Raw genomic sequence first — 17,305 nt, forward strand, 5'->3', positions numbered from 1 at the left:
CTATATATATACATGTGCATGTGTTTTGCCCTCTCTTGACCAGGTTAAATGAAAGTTCAAAGGATGTATATTCCCTGCCATGTTTAACTATCATTCTATTTACTAATTACTCAACCAAATCGTGTTTTAACAAGTTCCCCCATTTTTTCATTAATGTATCTTACCTCATTTTTTTTCTGTTTTTCCCTTACTTTTTCAAAACACAACAAATCTATTTGTAGCTTTTCTATTTCAATTGACCACTGCTATGACTTCTTGTGACAATTACATTTTAAAATAACTCTTTTTAACATCCATCCCTTTCCATTTGAATGCAAATCATTCATCCTTATTAAGTCCCTTTTAGTGTTTATTTTTAGATACCTTTTTATTTTCCTCTTGACATCTCTCTGTATTTCAAAGTACATTACCAGATACAGTTCCCTACCTGCTTAGAACTATTTGAAAATCCTCTATTTTATTGAAGATCCATTTTCCCCCTTTTTCAATTATTCTGTTTTTCTTGGTAAGTAAATTTTCATGGTAAAACTTTGCCTTTATTCTATTGAAATATCTCATTTCATATCATTTTCTTCTTTAAAGTGATACCTGATAAATCTTGTGTGATCCTGAATGTATTAACATTTTAATTTTTTATTTTCAGATGCTAGTAGTATAGTTTCTTTTGTCTGAAAGGTCTGAATTAGGTCATTTACATTCCTTTGTGTTTTTTTTTTCATTTTGGAGGTTCTTTCAGGAGGATCAATGGGCTCTTTGTATTTTTTTCTTCTGATGCTCATGGGTAATATTCTTTAATGGTTGCTTGCAATATAATCAAGTCAATTTTAAGAGGAAAAAACGCCTTTGCTCAGGCTGACAGTTGATTTAAAAAAATTGTGGAGGAAAATGACTTTAACTTCTTTTGTGATCTATGTCTATGAATGGGCTTCAATTAGTCTTTCCTACCAGTGAAAGGCATCCCTTAATTTAATTGAGGATTTTACAAAAAGTTTCTTTTTTCTCCTCTTCAAAAGGAAAAGGATGCCGCTGAGGGTGATTAAAGGAAAGGGTACCTTTAGTGCTCCTACTGAAGGAAAACTCTTCAAGAAATATCATAAAGATAAAGGAAAGCACCCTAATTAGATTTGATACATAGATTGGGAAGACCCAATATAAAACCGCACAAAGATCATCAACAAAAATGAATAAAAAATAAAAATTAAGAACTTTTAGATGCCATAGATGACCAAGGCAAGACCTACAAGGGAACAACTCAAAATACACAGTAAAAATCTTAATGAAAAATAGAGAACTTAATTTAGGCAAATATAATTCCAAGTGCTTACTCACCATAAAACTTTTGTACAAGTTGTCAAGACAATTAAAAAACAAAAAAAATCTTTATTAACAAGCAATAATTGACAGTAGACTTTTTTGGGATTTGGTAACTCACTAAAGACCTAAAAGTCCTCTAATTTACCAAAACAAAATCACTTGCCATCAAAGATTTATTTTTGTTTCTTCTTTTGAATTAATATTTATAAAATGCTCATGAATTTACTGACTGTTAACTTATAAGCCATCTTCAAGTCTTTCCTTTTACTGGTCAGAGGCTATATTAGTTCAAAGCAAAAGAACTTTAAAAAAAATACTGGAAGCCCCACTCCCACACTGACAAAGGTATATTTTCCTACACATCATAAACCAGAGAATATACACTCAATCACTATTCCAAGATGCAATTCATATAGATGTGCACATGTTAGTAATACAAATGGTGAGAAAATAAACACATCTGACAAAATTCATGCCTCTGATAGTACAGAGCCAGCCATATAGTCTAGTGATGTCATTCTGTTCCTCTCTGCAGTTGATCTTTTCTTTGTTTCTTTCTGCTTTTTCCTGAGCGTTTCTGAGGCGATACCGATGCTCTCTGCTACCATCTTCTGGCCTTTCTCTGTGATGCAGCTAAATCTCTAGAGACAAAGAAATTTCTTAGTTCTGTAGCTAATAGAAACAAGAATTATCTTTTTCTCATATAATGGAGACCACAGTCAGTTTTACTCAATTTGCCATAGAAGTTCTTAGGCATTTTAAATATGTATTGCAAACTTCTTTAAATGTTTTATTGGTGCCATATAATTTTACATCACTTTCTCTCAGATCTTGGAATTTTCTCTGGCCCCATGCCTGGAATGCTCTCCCTCCTTTGCTTTGACTACTGACCTCCCTGGCTTCCTTTAAGTCTCAACTAAAATTTCATCATCTACAGCAAGGTTTTCTTAACCATTCTTAATTCTAGTGCCTTCTTTCTCTTATTTCTTATCTATTATATATATATATATATATATATATATATATAGTTTGTTTGTTTGTAAGTATTTGCTTTGCCTCCTTTGAGTTGTGAGCTCCTTTTAATATTGCCAGAATTTGTTACAAGGCCTACCACACAATAAGTGTTTAACAAATGTTTATTGACTGAATTTCATTTACATATAAGCAAGACTGAAAAGGGTCAGGTGAAAAGGGTCTGGTAAGTCAAGTGATCTTAATTCCTGTTAAGAATATTCATTCCTATTAAAAATAAACTTTCTTAACTTTATTTATTTATTTATTTAAATTTAATAAAAGAATAAAATTCCTTAACTCTTATTAAGAATAAAAATCTTGAGAATACACATACACACACACATACACACACCACACATGCATGTATATATAATTGGTATTGTAATATATAAGTGTATCATCCTCAAAAGGCACACTGAAGTTTAGTTGTGAAGGAATTTAAGTGCCCAAAGACATCTATATTTGATGAGAAGAAATTTGAAACCTGACACTGACTGAGTAAGGATAAGAAATGTACTTTAAGGGAAATCACTCTTTGTAAAAGTTGGACTAGAAATAGAATTTTGCCTTGGTTCTGTCCTAGCTCTTGGGGTCAGATTTCTTCTTACGTATACTTTCTTTGTTTCTCATTCAGCACAGTGTCTGTCATTATTATACTGTATATTCTTTCTTAAAATTATGCGTTCCCAATTCTTTCCCTCCCTTTATCACCTCCCTCACCCACAGAGAAGGCAACAGATATGGTACTCATCATACATGTGAAATCATGAAAACCGTTATACATGTGATGTAATGTAAAACATATTTTCATATTAACAATGTTGTAAAAAAAAGCAAGAAAAATAAAAAGAGTAAAAAAAATGAAGTTTCAATCTGACCTCAGAATTCATCAATTTTCTCTCTAGAGGTGGACAGCATTTTTCTTCTTGGGTCCTTTGCAATTATCTTGATCATTGTATTGATCAGAGTAGCTAAGTCTTTTACTTTTTGTTATCATTATGATACTGCTATTACCGTGTAAAATATTTTCCTTCTTCTATTCATTTTTAAAAATCATTTTATTTTTTCCTAATTACATGTAAAAAATTTTCTTATCATGTTTTCATTAAATTTTGAGTTCCAAATTCTCTTCTCTCCCCCCTTTCCCCCTCCTTAAAAAGACAAGCAAGATAATATAGAATATGCATATCTATGTGATCATGTAAAACATTTCTACATTAGTCATGTTGTGAAAGAAGACTAAAGAAAAAAACTAAAAAAGTGAAAAATAGTATGCTTTGATCTTCATTCAGACTATATCAGTTCTTTCTCTGGATGTGAATAATATGTTTCATCTGAAGTCCTTATAATTTTTTGACATGATTGTATTGCTGAGAATAGCTAAGTCATTCACATTGAGGTTTAGGGGCTTAGGGGGTGCTGAGACCCTGAAATTACAGGCCCTGCCTGAATGAATTAAACCCAAATCTTTTTTCAACCAAAGACAAGGTTAGAATATGCTCATGTTGGGCCAACTCTTAAGGAATCTAAGCATTTGTATTGTTGTTGCAAGGGGTCTAGATTTTAAGAATCTTACCACCTTAATGGAGACAAGATGGAACTTATATACAGAAAGACTGTGGGAAGGATCTAGGATCTATGAGTGGCCAAGTAATTTGGGGTGACTGGAGGAGTGTCAAGAAGATCTGGATGGGAGTGGCCAGTAAGCTGGGGTGAACAGAACTGGGACCTGGACCAAGTGCCACTGGGCCATGGGAGAATGGAGTCTAGATAGGCTTAAGGGTGGGAAGTGGCCTGGGGCCACCTGGAGGTAATGTACAATGGAAGGCTAGATAGCAGAACTGGGAGACTGAGAGTAGGCCACAGTGAAAGGATAGTTGATTGGATTATAGCCTGAAGTGAATGCCAGAGATTTGGTCAAGTGGGAAAGTCCAGGGTTTTTTCTTTTTGGGTCCAGATCCCATCCACATCAATTCACAGGTAATCATCATACAACATTTCAGTTACCATATACAATGTTCTCCTGGTTCTACTCAGCTTATTTTGCACCAGTTTGTTTTGCAGTTTGTTTAAATCTTTCCAGGTTTTTTTTTTTAAATCATCCTGCTTATCATTTCTTACAGCATAATATTATCCCCCTGCAATCATATGCCACAACCTGTTTAGCCATTCTCCATCTGATGGATATGCCCTCAATTTGTAGTTCTTTGACACCACAAAAAGAGCTGTTATAAATATAATAATAATAATAATAACAACAACAACAACAACATAATAATAATAATAATAATAAGGGACAGATAGGACCCTTTTCATTTTTTAGTTCTCTTTGGGATAAGATCTAGTAGTGGTATTGCTAGATCACATGGTATGCACAGCTTTATAGTCCTTTGAGTATAGCTCCATCTTGCTCTCTAGAATGATTGGATCAATTCACTGCTCCATTAACAGTGTATTAATGAACCAACTTTCCTACGTCCCCTCTGGTATTAATCATCTTCCTTTTCTATCATCTGGTAAGTGTGAGTTGGTACCTCAGTGATGTTTTAATTAGCATTTCTCTAATCAGTAGTGATTAAGACCATTTTTTCATATGACTATAGACAGCTTTGACTTCTTCATCTGAAAACTGCCTGTTCAGAACCTTTGAGCATTTGTCAAATGAAGAATGATGCTTATTGTCATAAATTTGGCTGACTTCTGTATATATTTGAGAAATGAGGCCTTTACTAGAGACACTGGTTACAAAGATTTTTCCCAGTTTTCAACTTTTCCTTCTAATCTCAGTTTCTTTGGTTTTGTTTTTGCAAAACTTTTTAATATAATCAAAATTATCTATTTTACATCTTGTAATGATCTCTATTTTTCATCTGTCATAAATTCTTCCCTTCTCCATAGATCTGACAAGTTAAATATTGTTTTTTTTCCCTTAACTTGTTTATAAGTAATGTACCAATTTCCACCTAAAGTTGGTATACAGTGTATACCAAAATAGATACCTATTTTCTGCCATATTGCTTTCCAGTTTACTCAGAAGTTTTTTGTCAAACTTGTGTTCTTGTCCCCAAATCTTGGCTCTTGGGTTTATCAAATATTAGATTACTGTGGTCATTTACTATTATGTATTGTTTACCTAATCTATTCCACTGATACACCACTTTTTTTTCTTGGTAAGTACGATATTGTTTTGCTGATTACAACTTTATAATACAGTTTGAGCTGAGTTGAGTGACAAGCTGAAGAGAGTTTCTGGATAATTAATAATCAATTAATTAACTAGGCTAATTGATAATCAATGTGATGGTCAGTGAACCAAAGACAAGACCATGGAGTTTATCAAATGCTTAATTTTAAATACCTTTGGAAAAGTTCATGCTCTGGACACTCAGAGATTAACCTGGATTAGTGAATAAGTAATGAGAGTATGGACTAAGAAGTAAACACCTCCTGCTGAGAATTTGGCTTTAGCATAAGACTCAGCTGCCTCTAGCTTTCTGGACAGGGGCATCCATCTCTACCTAGACCGCTCCCACAGAACAATGGGAGGGGGGTTTCTAAGGCAAGAGCCTAATGCTTTTAGGACATCAGAGAGATGATGCCTTGACATGAAACTGAATTGATTTTAAATGAGGGAGGGCTATGAAAAGTCACTAGCCTTACTTTCTCCTCTAGAACTATCTGGGCCCAGGAGTTATTGAAGGACCTTGGGCTTTTCAAACTAAGATCTTTAATAGGTCTCAGGTTGCCTGAGGCAACCCATTCAGTGATTAAGGCTTAATAAGTGAGGCAGAGAATGGCCTCTTAACCTAGTAAAAAAAATCTTCTGGGAAGGGAAGACCCTTGGGTTTTATGGCTCAAACAGAAACAATTGCTATTTATATTCATTTTGTTCCAATAAAGGCTCAAATAATGACCAAGTAGGGCTTCACCAGGAATCTATTTTTGACCAATCAATGAGAGTCACAATAATTTGGGATTAAGACTTATCTTTCACAATGGAAAATAAAAAGGCGCGCGAGCACACACCACACACACACAGAAGGTTTCATAGATTAAAATTTACATTTCTTTTGGGAAGAGCACTGGCAATTATAATTTAATCAGAAGTAAACTATCCTAGTTGGGTAGGATCACACCGAAGATTGAGAAGAATATTCCTGAAGGATTAGGCCAATCTCATCATCAGCCCTGCCCTTCAGTTACTGACTGATTTACCAGGAATGGTCCCTGATTAAAGAAATAGAAAGGAAAAAAAACATTCAATTCTAATTTGCCTATTAATATAATAGAATAATAATAATTTGTCTCAGAGCTCTGTTACAGCTAGGCCATTTTTTTCACATTTAAAAAATTAGTATCCATCATATTCTTGACTTTTTGTTCTTGCAGAAGAATTTTGTTAATTTTTCTAACTTTATAAAATAATTTTGGTATTTTGATTGGTATGGCAATGATTAAATAGATTAATTTAGATATAATTTTTATGATTTTGCCTAGCCTACCCATAAACAATTGTTATTTTTCTAGTTGTTTATATCTGACTTTATGTGTGTGAAAAGTCTTGTCTAATTATGTTCATGTAGTTACCTTGGCAGGTAAACTCCCAAGTACTTTATATTGACCAGAGTTACTTTAAATGGAATTTCTCTTTCAATTTCTTGTTGCTGGACTTTCTTGGTAATATATAGAAATGCTGGTAGTTTATGTGGGTTTATTTTATATCCTGCAAGTTTGCTAAAGTTGTTATTTATTCCAGGTAGCTCTTTTAGTTGATTCCCTAAGATTCTCTAAGTATACCATCATAGCGTCTGCAAAGAGTGATGATTTTGTTTTCTCACTGCATATTCTAATTTTTTTTCAATTTCTTTCTTTGCTTATTTCTATAGCTAACATTCCTAGTACAATGTTGAATAATAGTGGTGATAATCCCTTCTTCACCCCTGATTTTATTGGAGAGTCTTTTAGTTTGCTCCCGTTATAGATAATGGTTGCTGATGGCTTTAAATAGATATTATTTATTATTTTAAGGAAACTCCATTTATTTCTATACTTTTTAGTGTTTTTAAGAGGTATAGGTATTTTATTTTGTCAAAACCTTTTTTTCTCAATCTATTGAGATAATCATATAACTTCTGTTAATTTTATTATTGATATAGTCAATCATGCTGATAGTTTTCCTAATATTGAGCCAATCCTATATTCCTGGGAGGTCTTAGTGTATGATACTTGTGATATATTCCTATAATCACCATGCTGGTATTTTATTTGAAATTTTTGGTTCAAAATTCATTAAGGAAATTGGTCTACAATCCCCCCACCCCGTTTTGACTCTTCTATTTTTAGATATTAGCACCATATTTGTGTCATAAAAGGGATTGATTAGGATTCTGCCTCCTTTTTTTTCAGATAATTCACATATCATTGGAATGAAATATTCTTTACCCATTTCATAGAATTGACTTTTGAATCCATCTGCCTTGGGGATTTTTTTCTTAGGAATTCACTAATGGCTTTTGCAGTTTAAATATTTATAAATATCCATTTTCCTTAGCCTACCAGATTTAGGCATAAAATTGTTCAAACTAGCTCCTAAAATAGCTTTAATTTCCAATTCATTGGTTGTGAATTTTCCGTTTTATTTTTTGATAATGGAACTTTTTAAAAAAATTAACCAGTAGTTTATATATTTTATTGCTTTTTCATAAAATCAGCTCCTAGTTTTATTTGTTCACACACTTGTTTGTTTAACTTCAACTTTATTAATCTCTCCTTTGATTTTTTGGATTTCCAATTTAACATTTAATTAGCAATTTTTAACTTCTTGTTTTTCTCATTTCATAATTGTATAACCAATTCCTTAAGATGTATTTTATTGATGTAAACATTTAGTGATATAAATTTTCTGTCGAATGCTGCTGTGGACATGTCCCATAAATTTCAGTGTGTTATATCTTTGTTCTTATTCCCTGTAATGAAATTATTTATTCTTTCTATCATTTGTTCTTTAATCAACTCATTTTTTGGGATTACATTATTTAGTTTCCAATTAATTTTTAATCTATACTTCTGTGTTTTTTTTTTATTGAATGTAATTTTTATTGCAATATGATCTGAAAAGGATGTGTTTAAGATTTCTACCTTTTTATATTGGATTGTGAGGATTTTTTTCCTCCTCATAATTTGGTCAATTTTTGTGTGGGTGACATATATATCTAAGAAAAAAGCTTATTCCTTTCTAGCCCCATTTATTTTCCTCCAGAGGTCTAACATATATAACTTAAAAAAAATCTATTCACTGTCTTAACTTCTCACATTTTTTTTTTTGGTTAGGTTTATCTGGTTCTGAGATGGGAAAGTTGATGTCCCCCTCAAGAATAGTTATACTGTACATTTCCTCCTGTAATCTATTTAACTTGTTTAAAAATCTGAAGCTATACCACTTGGTGCATATGTTTAGTACTGATATTACTTCATTGTCCATGGTACCTTTAAGCAAAATGTAGTTTTCTTCTTTATCTCATTAAATTAGATCCATTTTTGCTTTTGCTTTGTCTGAGGTCCTGACTGATAACTCTGATAGACACACATACATAAATGTATGTGTGTATATAAACACATACAGACAAACATATACATGCATACATACATAGACATGCATACACATACATGCATACATACAAACACATGTGTGTGTATATGAAACATTAGCTGAAGCATAATAGATTCTGCTCCAGCCCCTTACCTTTACTCTGTATATGTGTTTCTGCTTAATTTTTTTTTTTTGTAAATAACACTCTGTAGGATTGTGGTTTTGAATCCATTCTGCTATTTGCTTCCATTTCATGGGTTAGTCCTTCCTTTTCACATTCACAGACATGATCACGAACTATATATTTATTTCCATCCTATTTTTTCCCAGTTTATCCTTACTCTTGCTCCCTAATAGTTAAAGTTCTTAAGAATTTCAAGTAAAATCTTCATGTGTAGTAATGTAAACGATTTAACCTTATTGGATTCATTATGTTTTCTTTTTCCTTTTTATCTTTTTGTGCTTCTCTTGAATCTTTCATTGAAAATCAAATTTTTTGTTCAGCTCAGATATTTTTCTTTCAGAAAAGCTGAACAGTCATTAATTTTTTTGAATGACTTTTTTTTTTTCCGTGAAGAATTAAACTCAGTTTTATTTGGTAGGTGATTCTTGGTTGTAATCCCAGATTCTTTGCCTTATGGAACTTCATATTCTAAACCCTCTAATCCTTTAATGTAGAAGCTGCTAAATCTTATGTGATCCTGAATGAGGCTCCATGATATTTGAATTATTTCATTCTGGCTGTTTGCTGTATTTTCCTTTTGATCTGGGAGTTTTGGAATTTAGTTATAATATTCCTGGGTATTTTACTTTTGGTATCTCTATTGAGAGGGCCAGAGAATTCTTTCAATTTCCATTTTACCCTCTAGTTCTAGGATATATGGACAGTTTCCCTTGACAATTTCTGAAAATATGATGTCCAGGCTCTCTTTTTTTTTATTCTTTGCTTTCCAGTAGTCCAGAAATTCTTAGGTTCTCTTTCCTGAATCTATTTTCCAGGTCATTTGTTTTTCCAATAAGACAGTTCACATTTCCTCAATTTCTTTTCATCCTTTTGATTTTATTCGGTTACTTGTTGTCTCATGGAGTCCTCAGCTTTCACATTCACAGTTCTAATTTATAAGGAATTATTTTCTTCAATGAGCTTTTGTATCTCCTTTTCCCTTTGGCTAATTTCACTTTTCTTTTTTTTTTTTTGCTTAGGCAATTGGGGTTAAGTGACTTGCCCAGAATCACACAGTTAGTGAATGTTATGTGTCTGAGGTCGAATTTGAACTCAGGTCCTCCAGAGCTGGTGCTCTATCTACTGCACCACCTAGCTGCCCCCCCAATTTCACTTTTTTAAAGAGAGGTTTTCTTTAGTGAATTTTTGTATACCTTTTCCCATTTTTTGTGTTTCCTTTACTAAGCTCTTGACTTTTCATGCTTATTTTGCATCACTCATTTCTTTTACCAATTTTTCTTCCACCCATCTTATTTGTTTTATAATTTTTTTTGGGGGGGTTTCCAGGAGTTTTATTGGGCCAAAGATCAATTCACATTTTTTCTTTGAGGCTTTGCATACGGGCATTTTGACATTAAAATTTTCCTCTGAGTTTTTGTTTGTATTGTCCCTGTTATTATAGTAATTTTCTATGGTCACATTCTTTTTTTCAGTTTTTCCTCATTTTGCCAGGCTATTTTATGTCTTTTAAAGTTCTGATTTGCTCCTGTGGTGAAGTGGGCACCATCCAAAGCTTCTTGTGATAAGGGCATGGGACCTTGTTGTTGTTCTGTTGTGATGGGCCACAGCCCTCACACTCACCTATCGTTCCAGAGTGGAAAGCCTCATAAATGGCCTGAAATCCTGGGTCCTCTGGACTGGTCACTGATTCCTGTGCCAGCTGCAGGGCCTTTCCACTGCCTTGCTGAGGCAAGGACTGCTTCTGTCTTGCCTTGATGCATTGAACTGTGCTCCCTTTTAATCTATTGATACAGATTCTTGCTGCCAACATTCTAAGTTGTGTCAGGCTGGAAAACTTTTTTATTTCACACACAACCCCTATTTTTGTTGGTTACATCTCTCCAGAATTCTTTTTGTAGTGTTATTGTGTATTTTTTTTGAGGGGAGTTTGAAAGAGTTCAGTCATGTTCTTGTCTTATTCCACCATTCTACTATATAAATTTTCATAATATTTTTTCTTCTTAAAAATTAGAATTCTATTTATCAGAAATTATTGAATGCTATTTGCAGTTCTGTCAATCATTCACTAAATGATCTTGAGAAATTAACTACTTTTCCATATGCAGAGGCTTACTTGTGGGGGAAAAACAAACAAACAAAAATAATTTTCAAAAATAAGCCACAAGTCTTTTATTTTGAAAGTTGGAACAGTTAAAATAACATATACATTGTTTTTATGTACTCAAAAAGAAAGAGATTATGTACTTAAAAAGCAAGACATCACATATCTGAAAAATTAGAACCATATAAAAACCCATTACTTTCTCTAAGTGTAAAGCTGATTAAACGACATATAAAATAACATATCAAGGAGGTAATGTTAAGCTTACTTCTCTCACAAAGGACAAGGAAGTAATATTAGCTTCTAACTGAGAAATGGAGTAAAAGAGTTTCAGAGATATGAGAATATTTAGGGATTGTCTAGTCCTACCACTCTACATTTTAAATTAATTGTCTAAGGTAACATAATAAGTGGCAGAGCAGGGTTTCGATAAATATTTAGATACACTGTTTTAAAGATCATGGCATGACCCAAGATGGTATATGACCTACCAATCAGAGGGCAGGTATCCTATCTTCCCAAACATATCTAATCCTGGGCTTGTGTAGAAAACAATTATACCATTAAAAAAAATACTCTCTTCTGATTTATTGCTGACCTTCCTTTGCTGCCCCCAAAATAGATACTTTGGAAACTTTTATTCTAAGTTTACCAAAAATCCCTCAGCAGTTGTGCAGTTAAAATTTCTTCCTCCAAGTGCCTCCTCACCACATACTCCACTCCTCAATCATTTTGTGACTGCCACAGTTATACCTTGCTAGCAACTCTACCTTCAGGGTACTGGTCTGTGAATAAGCATGTTCCCAATAAATATTATTTTAATTTTTTTTTTCTGCAGGAGAGAGTGGGTAGGAAATGATAGAATAAGCATGGTTACTCTATCATCCCACCCCCAACTACCCTTTTCCCAAGCAATTTTACTTACATTTGGAGTACAACTATCTTTTTGATCTCCTAAATAATGCTCTCATCCTCCTAGTTATCTTTGACTTCTTAATCATAAGACTGCTCTCAATAATCTCATCATTCTCACATTGCATATAGCCTTTTCTTCATTCTCATTGTTGTGTTCTCTGTACTTTTGACACTGTTGACCATCTGTCTTCCTGGCTACTCTTTCATGACACAAGCTTTCATGAAACTGCTCCCTTTAGTTTATCCTTGTCCCTGTTTAACTATTCCTTCTCAATATCCTTTGCTGAGTTATCATCTATATCATATCCATTACATATACATATATATGTACCCAAACTTCTGTCCTGGGCTTTCTCTCTCTCTCTTTACTTCTTCATTTGGTAATTTTATTAGCTCCCATGTTTAATTATCATTGTTAGGCAGTCAAGTGACATTTTTTTTTCCAGCACCTGTATGTACCAGGGATTTTGCTAAGCCCTAGGGACACAAAATAAACTAAATGACTGTCCTTGCTTCCAAGTAGCTTACATTCTACTGAGGGAGACAACATTCAAACAATTAGGTACATTCAGGATTTATACTGAATGAGCTGAAGATTATAATCAGAAGGAAAGCATGAGGTATATCCTTCACAAATCTAAGCAACTAGCCTTATTGAAGAACAAAACATTCATCTCCTGAGTCCCATATCACTAAGTATCTATTGTATCACTGTGTTAGTAAGCATCTCAATTTCACTATGTTCAAAGCAGAATTCAGCATATTTCCTCCCAAACCCACCACTGCTCTGAATTTCCCATACTTCTGTTAAGATAACCACCATTTTCATGATCCTTGACTCATAAATTTCCCTCCTTTATGTACATGACCATTTGCAAATCTGGTCAGTTCTACCTCTTACAATCATCTCCTCCCCAGTCACATGGCTGTAAAATTGTTGAAGACATCATCATCCCTGAGACTATTAGAGAAGATTTATAGTTGTTCCTCTTATAACAAGTCTCCTCTCAAATCCGTTGCCCACCAGCCACCAAAATTACTTTCCTAAATTTCAAGTGTGACCAGGTTGCTTCCCTATTCACTAAATTTCACTGACTTCCTATAGATTATGGTGAAGTGGATATTAATACATCCTTATTTCATTATTTTTTAATTTCTAATTTTGTATGAGCTTTGTATTATATCAAATTATGAGTACAGTACATCATGTATATAATTTATAAACAAATATATTCTTATACCGGGACTAGTTCATTTTCTGCATAAAATTATGATAATCAATGTTTATGTGATTTGAATTACTGTCTAGCAATTTTGTACACACACATTTTATAATTTTTAACCAAGTGTAGGTTTTTATACTTATTTGTTTTACCTTATTCAATCTCCACTTTTCTTCTTCAATTGAATAATTTTTATTTTTACTACAATTTTTATTTAAGGTTCCCATACTTCTTGAACTATATGTCCTGTATTATTTTAAATAATGAGAACCTATCTATTTTTTCTCAACTCTTTGACAACTTACTCTTCTAAATCATATGGAGTGCATCAGAAATTCCTAGGGTTTTAGTTGTTGTTGTTGTCTTTCATAAATTGTTAGATAAAACCATCTTTAAGTCTAAAAGTTCCCACCATTTTGACTTGAAAAATAAAATTCTATTAAATAGCCAAAATCATATATAGGATACCAATTTTTCATTTCTTTTCTTTAATATTTTGAATAATTAAATTGTCACTAAGCAGTCATCAACTTATCAGTTATTCTACTTTTAGGAAAGAGAGAGAGAGCACACACACACACACACACACACAGAGAGAGAGAGAGAGAGAGAGAGAGAGAGAGACAGAGAGACAGAGAGAGACAGAGAGAGAGAGAGAGACAGACAGAGAGAGAGAGAGAGAGAGAGAGAGAGAGAGAGAGAGAGAGAGAGAAAGTCCTTCAATGGAAATAAGATTTGGTATTTCTGTACCAGTTTAAGGTACAGTCAGTATAAATCATATCTATTATTTGCTTTGTTCAGGTGGGTTACTCATATACTCCCATACAAGATAATTTCATCAAAATGATATGTAACTTTCAAATTGATTCTATTGCTGGAATTTCCTAAAATATTTCTCTTTAGTATAAAGTAGTCCTTCTTCCCCTTTATCTATCATCTATCTTTTGAATAAATTATACCATTCCAGATATATAAAACCCATTCTAGAAAGAACTTATGATGCAAAGTGTTGAAAAATATTTTACCTTCTATTATAAAATTTCTGATTCATAAGTTCATAAAGAGATCAAAGAAGCCAGTGAAGTCTCACTCCTCCATTGTAATGAAATAGAGGGAGACTGAGTGACTAAAAGAAGGTGACAATGAATATTTTTGAAATATTTTGGCCACTTATTTCATTGTTGTCTGTCATCTCAGTATTTTCTGTAATGAATAGTCTTTCTTTTCTTCTGATTTTCTAATTCCTTTGTTTGAATGAGCTATTCCCTCTAGCATCCTTCTTGGAAGATATGTGAACACTGTCTTGATCCCTAAATAGTTAATAGCAAATAAAAGTCACAATTTTGAATGGAAAAAACTTTGCAAATTATAAAGTATTATATGAACATAAGGTGCTATTCTCAATGGTGAGGCAGTCTGGTGAATCTGGTGATAGCAGTGGACTTTGAGCAAAGAGAACTGATTTGAATTTGGCTGGCACTATTTGTTGTGCTGGTTGCAAACAAGTCCCTTGCCACCTTTGACCTTCAATTTCTACATGTGTAGAGGGGGAGAATAATGATTTTTCTCATGAAGTTGTTAAGAGGAAAGTTCTTTGTAAGCTTGATATGTTGTAAGTTGTTTTAAAATGTAATCTACCACTGTAATATTTAAGGGAAAGATTGCTGAGTAGCATACAAAGGGCAAAACACTAGTGACATGAACTTTCTCTATTAAACTATGTCTGCATTAATGAATACACTTATTAGAAACTACATTTCTATACTTTCATAGATTTCCAAGACTGCAATAATGAGTTGAATGAAAAAAGAAACCATAAGTTGCCCCAGAAACATCTGCTATGTCTATTTTTCATTAGGGAAAATTGTTAATCTTCCATAAAAGTGATATTCTAAGACCTCAATGTTACATGTTAAAATAACAAAAACATGGTATTTTAAAAGGGATATACCAGTGGACAGTAAAAAAGCTGACTTCTGCTATGGGTCTGTCTGGTGATTGTCTGTTTTCTAAGCCTATCTTGGAGGAGTTAATATGTACTCAACAGAAGGTTGACTGAGTTATGAATTTTATGGTCTAAATCCTTGTAGGTCATCTACTATATAATGGAAAAGATGCGATGAATGAATTGAGTAAGTACTAACTCTGCTATCATTTTAGAATCTTGAAGAATTAAAGTATATTTAAAAATTGAACTCTGTTCTGAGAGAAATTATTATTAAATAATCAATTATTGCAGAGATCCCCTACCATTTGAAAAATTTACCCCACCTAGACTACCTTATCTAGGTGGAGTTGTTGCATCTTTCAACTAGAAAACAGAACAAAGAATTTAATCTGTGATGAACTCTGGGCCATTGTGTTCCACTTGGGAAGGTTTGAGCAGTGTCTAGATCTTTTATCTAGATTGCCCAAGGCTGAGGATGATTTGGAAGTAAATTGCATAATTAAAGTCACATTACCTCAGGTAAACTTCTTATTATAATATTCTTTCTTCTCATTAATTTTTAGTCAATCAAGTTTGATGGCCGCTATCAAGAATACCCAATCTTACAAAAGCATACAAGCATTGAGTGAGTTCTATGAAGGGTCTTTGGCATTTGAGAGTGTCACTGACCCTTTTTTTTTTTATCAATTATTGGTAACATGATTAATGAAATGATTAATTACCAAGAAACTATGTCACTTGAACTTTTTATACATTATAGTTTTGGGGGGGGGTTTGGATATGAAATTTGTTTAACATTTTATCTTATCTCAAAATCCATAGCTGTGAATGTATTTGGCTTACGTTTACCATAGAATTCATCTATGATTGTTTGGTTTGGCAAATGGGAGCTACCAAAAATTTTTAGGAGGAGGATGATGAGGAGGAGAAAGCAGAAAAAGAAGACAATGAGAAGAAAATGCAGAAAAGAAGAAATAATGTGAAAAAAAAAGAAGAGGAAGAGAAGAAAAAATATGAGGGGGGTGAGGAGAAGGAAAAATTATAAAGAAAGAAAGAAACAAGGAAGGAAGGAAGGAAGGAAGGAAGGAAGGAAGGAAGGAAGGAAGGAAGGAAGGAAGGAAGGAAGGAAGATGAGAAGGACAAGAGAGGAAAAAGAAGAGAAAAGAGAAAAGGAAAACAAAAATGATGACGGTGATGGTGGTGGTGGTGGTGATTATGGTAATTTGCTATCTCCTTGACTTTTTGTATATTTTCCTTCTTGACAATCCAATAAATAGATCAACTATAAATTGTGAGTATTTTGATGGAATTTGATGTGGAATAAATGCATTAAGGTTGATTGTCACAAAATGGCACTTAAATTTGGAAACAAATTATGTTGCTAATAAACGACTTAAAGAAAAAAATTTGATTAATATCAATATTTCCTTTTTCTACAATATTAAGTGTATTAAATTTGTGATTCTGTATTTACAGACTCTTTTTCCATTAACTGTTGCATTAAACCTGAATAATACATTCTAAACCAATGGCCATTTTGTCTGCTGGAAATAATTGGGGCTATTCTGCCATGAATTAGGATTACCCATTTTTTTAATGTAAAGAATAACGGATTTTGAATATGAAGATCTTTGCTTCAGCCCTGGTTTTATCTTTTAACTATGCTTTCATTGGCAATTCTTCCTTTTTTTTTGAAGCTTTTTTAAAATTAATTTATTTACTTTTAGTTTTTTATTTGGTTGTTTTTTTTCCTTTGTTTTGTTTTTGTTTTTGCTAGGAAATGAAATTAAGTGACTTGCCCAGCTAGTAAGTGTCAAGTGTCTGAGGCTGTATTTGAACACAGGTCCTCCTGACTCCAGGGGGGGTGCTCTCTCCACTGTGCCACCTAGCTGTTTGAATTCTTTCTTCTTTGAACCCAAATTTCCTTATAAGTAAAATAGGGACTATTGTGCTTTTATTACTTCCCTCACAAGGTTTTTATGGTGAAAGAACAATTTGTAATCTTTGAAATATTCTA

The sequence above is a fragment of the Phascolarctos cinereus genome, unplaced genomic scaffold, assembly GCF_003287225.1.
Source record: "Phascolarctos cinereus isolate Bilbo 61053 unplaced genomic scaffold, phaCin_HiC Scaffold_7;HRSCAF=346, whole genome shotgun sequence".
NCBI lineage: Eukaryota > Metazoa > Chordata > Mammalia > Diprotodontia > Phascolarctidae > Phascolarctos > Phascolarctos cinereus.